We start from the raw sequence: 6,000 nt of genomic DNA, 5'->3' as shown, positions 1-6,000 counted from the left end.
AGTTTGGAGGGGCTGGGTGGGAAAGCAGAGGAGGGATGGGGTAATACTAGGTTTTATGGAGGGCTTTTTATGTATGAGCTGTGCTCTGTTCTAAATGCTTTACTTGCATCATCTTTTAACCCTCATGATAACCCTATTAGGTAGGTACTATTTTGTCCCCATTTTATAGATGAGAAAACTGAGGCAGCAAAGAGGTTAAGTAATTTGCCCAAGATTACAAAGTTAGATGGGATGTTTAAAATTGTAAGCCACGGGTGGCTTCCCGGGTAAGACCTAAATCTGCGGGAGATGATACCTGTTTAGTTGTGGGCTCTCGGGAGCCGTGGAAAGATGCAGCCTCATGAACTCTGGGAGCAGCAAACCATGCAGATAGACCTTGTCTTGAGATCCCTCAACCAAGTTCCTTTGTACCTCCTGCAAGAGAGAAGGAGTTGCCTCTTTTCTATCTAAACTCTATTTGGTAACTTCAGGTGATGTTTGGGCTGAAAGCAGCTTCATTTTTCCTCTCTGCACAATTTAATCAAAGACATTTTTCAGATCTACTGATTGCCCTTGGAAATAGGAACTTCAAAGTTGGGGAGTCAGTGAATAATTGAAGTCTGTACCAGCTCTCTGGGTCTGCTGTTAATGGGAGTAATAACACTATTAATAGTGATGTCAGTGCAGACACCCTGGAAAAGTCCATAACATTAGCTTAATGGCCGGAGGTAATGAAGTCCTCGCAGAGGAGCTAGCCTGGTAAATTAACTTCCCAGACTTTTAGGCAGATGCCCTTGTTGTCATGGGTCTGCTAGAACAGCCTGGGGGTGCCTTGGAGACAACCACACTCACATCTGACCTTTCACCCTTGGGATGAGATTCCTGGACGGGTCCTGGAGAATTCACAAGTCTCAGTAATATTCAAAGTGTTTCCAGTGGCAGGCAAAAACAGCAATTAGCATAGAGAATAAGATTGAGAGGACATTTTTAAATTGCCCTAAGCACAGAAGGGGACATCAGGATGGCAAGGAAAATGGGTTTAGTCTAGAAGCTTCAGGGAGGTAGAGCACAGTGGGTGAGAATGGAGGCTCCAGAGTCCATCTGTGTTCATACAGGCTCCCTCTGATTAGCTGATGACCTTGAACAAGTGACTAACTGCTCTCTGTAGTTTCCTGATCTGTAAGGTGGGGTTTAAAATGGTTACCTACCTCCCATCATCTCTGGGAGAGCTCAGTGACATAAACTGTAAGCCCCTTATCACAGTGCCCAGTAAGAGCTCAATGACTAGTAGCCATGATTATTTTATTCAGAATTGTGTTTTCTGCATTACACATCCACTTTACTCCAAGGTCATCCTTTCTGTCCATATCTCCCCTTTCTTCCTTTAGTTCACGCCTTCAGTGATTTCTCAGCTAAATTCTCCTCTCAGACCCTCCACTATTAGGCCGTCCCTCCCACCGAGGCCAAGATGCAGCCTCATGAACTCCGGGAGCAGCAAACCATGCAGATAGACCTTGTCTTGAGGTCCCTCAACGAAGTTCCTTTGTACCCACTGCAAGAGAGAAGGAGTTGCCTCTTTTCTACCTGGACTCTATTTGGTAACTCCAGGTGATGTGGATGGCATACTTCCTTCCCCGTGGCTGGGAGGAGAGGCCCCCGCAGGTTTCCTCTGTGCCTTGAGAGTCACCCCGAGAGCAGATCAGGGTATCCAGGTGCCCCTCTCCCCTCACCTTTTACCCTACCCCTCACCCGTCTGCTTCTTGAGACAGAGGTTCCCTTCCATATCCCTGGCTGTTCCCTTCCCTACTCAGCTCCTTGCCTGGTGCTTCCTCCGCTCCTGCAACAGCCCCTGACATCCTCCCTTCTCGGCAGAGTCTCTCCTCTTTAACCAAAAGAGATCAGCACTCAGGAGGGATTTCCCTGCAGTCCCATCTTACCTCAACACGTCCCTCTGAGGACCCTGCTTTCCCTCACTGCCACCCCACAGCAGAATCAGTAGCCCAGAGGTGCCAAATCATGGCCACTCAGCGCAGCTCCATGTTCACCAGGCTTATCCAGCTTGGATTAAATACTGTTTCCTGAAAGTCAAATACCTCCGAGCAGTCAACTCCCACTGGAAGGCAGGGCAAGCCCTGGCCCCGGCTGAGAGCTTAAGCGCCTTCCCCTATGTGTGATGTGTGCATTTGGGTGACCACCCTGACTTTTACGTGCATCTTTCACAAGCCTCCATCAGTTACGACCATAAGATCCCAGGTCACCTGGATGTGATCCACTGATGACAAGGCACACTTTGAACAATAATAGGACACGGACACTAGGCAGTAGTGAACCTTCTACGGCAGTGATGCTGGGCCATGGAGCTGGGATTCGGATCCAGCGCAGCCTGGCTCCAGAGCGTGCTCTGAACTTCTACCCTTGGCAACTTTGATCCCTCCTCCCCTCCCTCCTGCCCACCTATGTTTACCTTCTGTCTGCTGGGCAGGAGATATGCAGGGGATTCCAGAGTAAGTCAGGCATAGTTTCTTCTTTTGAGAAGTTCACACTTGGTAGGAGAGGGCTGCGCTTAGCCTAATAATTGTCATACAGTCTAAGAAGTTCTAGACGGTGGGAAACACCAAAGTGCTCTTAACGTTGCCCGGGGTGGGAGTGGGTTGGTGGGAAGAGGGGCCCACGGCAGATGCATTATAGTTGAACCATGTCTAGAGGGACAGGTAGAAGTTGGAATGGGGAAAAATGTGGCGAGAGGACAGTGCAGACAGAGGAGCTGGCGTGCACAAAGCCGAGGAAATCGGAAAGAGGAGATACGTGGAGAGAACAGTCTCGGTTTGCGAAGGGGGGCGGGGGGCTGAGGCTGAGTGGGGAGGGGGAATAGACAGCACTTCCAGCTCTTTCTGTGAATGAGGAGGCCCTGAGGGCACTCTGGGGTGACTCTCAGGGTTTCGCATGTGACAACCAGTGATTGGAATTACCTTCTTCTTCCAGTTTGGGCTTGATGGGGGAGGACCAGGCTGGAGGAAGGAAACTAGAAGGTTAGTCCTGGGCATGCTCAGTTCGGACATGTCCTAGGAGCCGCTGGCAATGCCTGACCTCCGCGCCGGCCCCTCGCTGGACCAGCGGTCTCCTCCTGAGTCCCTGATCAGTCGCTCTGTCCTTCCCAGGTGCACCCGGAAGGAGCGCTGTGAGCGGTCCAGAGAGCCCCGCAGGTTTGCCTCTGAGATGAAGCAGTGCGTCCGGCTGACCGTCCATCCCAGCAACATCTCCGTCTCTCAGTACAATGTCCTGGTAAGGCCGTGGGACCGGGATCCACGGATGTCGGAAGAGCCTTCCCCCCGCCCAAAAGGGTCTCAGCCCAACACCCCTCAGGAGGGCTGGGCCTAGCTGGCCAGCAAGGCCGCTCCAGAACAGGGCAGGGATGTTAAAGAATGTGTCCCCGGGGATGGAAGATGGGGACGTTTGCAGGACTATCGGGGAAGAGGCTTTATGCGCAAGGGGTAGAAAGACAGGGAAAACTGACACCAGAAATGACTGGAAGTGTGACCAAGAGGGGGAAAGTGTTGGGAGCCCTATCCTTGTCTTTGAGATGGGAAAGATATATGTGCAGAGGGAGAAAAGGGGGCGGTGGCGCCCACGTTCTTGCTGGGCACCTGCTGGTTGGTGTTGCCATTTTCCAAAGTTGGGGATAACGGAGAGGAGCCTGAGCAGCAGTTCCTCGGGGCCTCAGTCCTGCCCAGGGCCTCTCTCCACCTACAAATCCCGTAAACGTTCTGTTTGCTGGGGCCAAACCCATTCAGATGCTTATTTCTTTTGTCTCTGTCTCTTACCATCCCACCACCTTCTCTATCCTCTCCGGTCATAAATTGGGTGTCCTCTTCTGTACGTCAATATTGCCTCACGCTTTTCTTTCTTCTCTTTCTCTCTGATCTCTCTTGCTCTCCCTCTTTCTTCCTTTATTCCATACCTTCTTTTTCCCATGTCTCTCTCCTCCTCTCTCTCCCCCTGCCTGGCTGTTCACAGCTGGTCCTGGAGACGTACAATGTCCCAGAGCTGTCAGCTGGGGTCAGCTGCACCTTCGAGGACCTGTCAGAGATGGACGGGCTGGTGGTAGGCAGTCAGATCCAGTGCCACTCCCCAGCAGCCAAGGAGGTGCCCCGGATCATCACGGAGAACGGTGAGTGGTCCCCAGAGGCAAAGCGGGGTGGCAAGTCCTTCCTCCCGCCGCCTGGATGATGAGAACTCAGGACAGACACGCGGGATCGAGGGAGCGCACAGGAGGGGAGGGTCAGAGGAAGCGGCGTGCGTTGGTAGGGGTGTCACAGGAAGAGGGGGATGGAGTGTCCCTCAGCTGCCTTTGGAATTGAAACCAGGTGAGCATCCAGGAGTCAACCTCACCCTGGGTGGGGAGCGGTGCCAAGAGGGTGGGGGAGGGAAAGGCCAGCATAGTTGCAGAGTGTCCCGGTCAAGTTCAGAGGTCATGCTGGAGCATGAGAGGGCTGGCGTGGAGGGGCACGGGAGGAGGGATGGGGTGCAGGGGTCATCTGCTTCCTTACCCCCTGCCTGCACTGCTGGGTCTCTGACCCTGAACCGTTGCCCCCCCCACCCCCGCCCCACCTCCCCGGAGCTTCCTGTTGCTGGCCGGCTGCCACAAGAAGGACAGAGTGGACAGAGGCCCAGCGCTGAGAGGGACAGGCCTGCCTGGGCAGCCTGATTCCATGTTGGCCCTCCCATTTGGGCTTGTCACATTTGTTCCGAGCTGATTGATTAATGAGCCTCTCAGGGAAGGCACAGAACAAGGGATCTGGGGTCAGGGCTGTGAATTAAACATGGGCCCCAGCTCCTCCCTGGTGCCAGCTGACGATTCCAGGGATGTCTGCCCGAATGGAGCCCACCAGACGAGGGGGTGTCAGCACAGGGTCTTTCCTTACAGAGATGGGGAACGAGCTCGTGAGTGCTCGCACACCTATGTGTAAAACCTCTGGCATAATTTGTGGCAGCATTGCCAAGAGTCTACGTGTTTCTCCTGGTAGCTAATCAATGTGTGTATTTGTAATTCTGTGAGGGCTGCATGGACATCATGTATGTGACTGCACATTTGAATGCCTGTCAGAGTGAGTGTGTGTGTGTGTGTGTGTGGACAGGAAAGGACCTGGTGAGCGAATGAGAGGTGGGTGCTGGGAATACAGTGTGGAAGGAGAAGTAGACCGGAATCAGCCCCTGCAGCTGTTGTCGGGGTTGTCCTGGGACCGGGCCCGACCGCATCCGAACCCGGTAGAGCTGAGCACACCCCCTGGAGAGTGGGCTCCCCTTTGCCAGGGTGCATTACTCTCACTGGGACCCGACACGGGGCAGTGGCCGCCCCCACCCCACCTCCACCTCATGGCTGGCTCTGCCCACAGGCGACCACCATGTCGTCCAGCTGCAGCTCAAGTCGAAGGAGACAGGCATGACCTTTGCCAGCACCAGCTTTGTCTTCTACAACTGCAGCGTCCACAATTCGTAAGTGCCCCTCCAGCCTCACTCAGCTCCCTGTTTCTGGGGTCAAAGTTCATCCAAAGATAGAAGACCCCACCACTTTCCCAAGGACTTACCATCTAGAGGCCCTGTAAGGCTACCTCCTTCACCCCTAGAAGGAGAGAGACTCCCTCCTCTGGCACCCACAGGGTTAATGGGAAGAGGCTAGAACAGGCAGCGTGATAACCTGTGGGCTGGGGAATTCCAAGTCCCTAGCCCTTACGCCTTCTCTGGCATAAGTCTGCTAACGTGATTCACTTTCCACCATCTGCTGAGGAGGGGGGTGCTTATTACCTGAAGAACAGAGCGGCCAGCACCCCAGGTGAGAAGAGGGGTCCGGGGAGGGAGAGAAGGCGCCACGTGTGTCCAGGCAGTGGTCCAACAAGTCACCTGAATGAACGCTCAGCTCTGCACAGTCCCCTGCAGGCTGGGTCGGGACTCAGGCTGGCGATGGTCAGAGGCAGGCTTCGGCCTGGGGTGGGCTTCTAGCTCTGGCTCCGGCTCCACCTCTGG

Source organism: Monodon monoceros, unplaced genomic scaffold (genome assembly GCF_005190385.1).
Source record: "Monodon monoceros isolate NGI ecotype Baffin Bay Population unplaced genomic scaffold, NGI_Narwhal_1 Super_Scaffold_2, whole genome shotgun sequence".
In the NCBI taxonomy this organism is placed as follows: Eukaryota; Metazoa; Chordata; class Mammalia; order Artiodactyla; family Monodontidae; genus Monodon; species Monodon monoceros.
The sequence above is the reverse complement of the archived record's forward strand: the minus strand, read 5'-3'. Positions refer to the sequence as shown.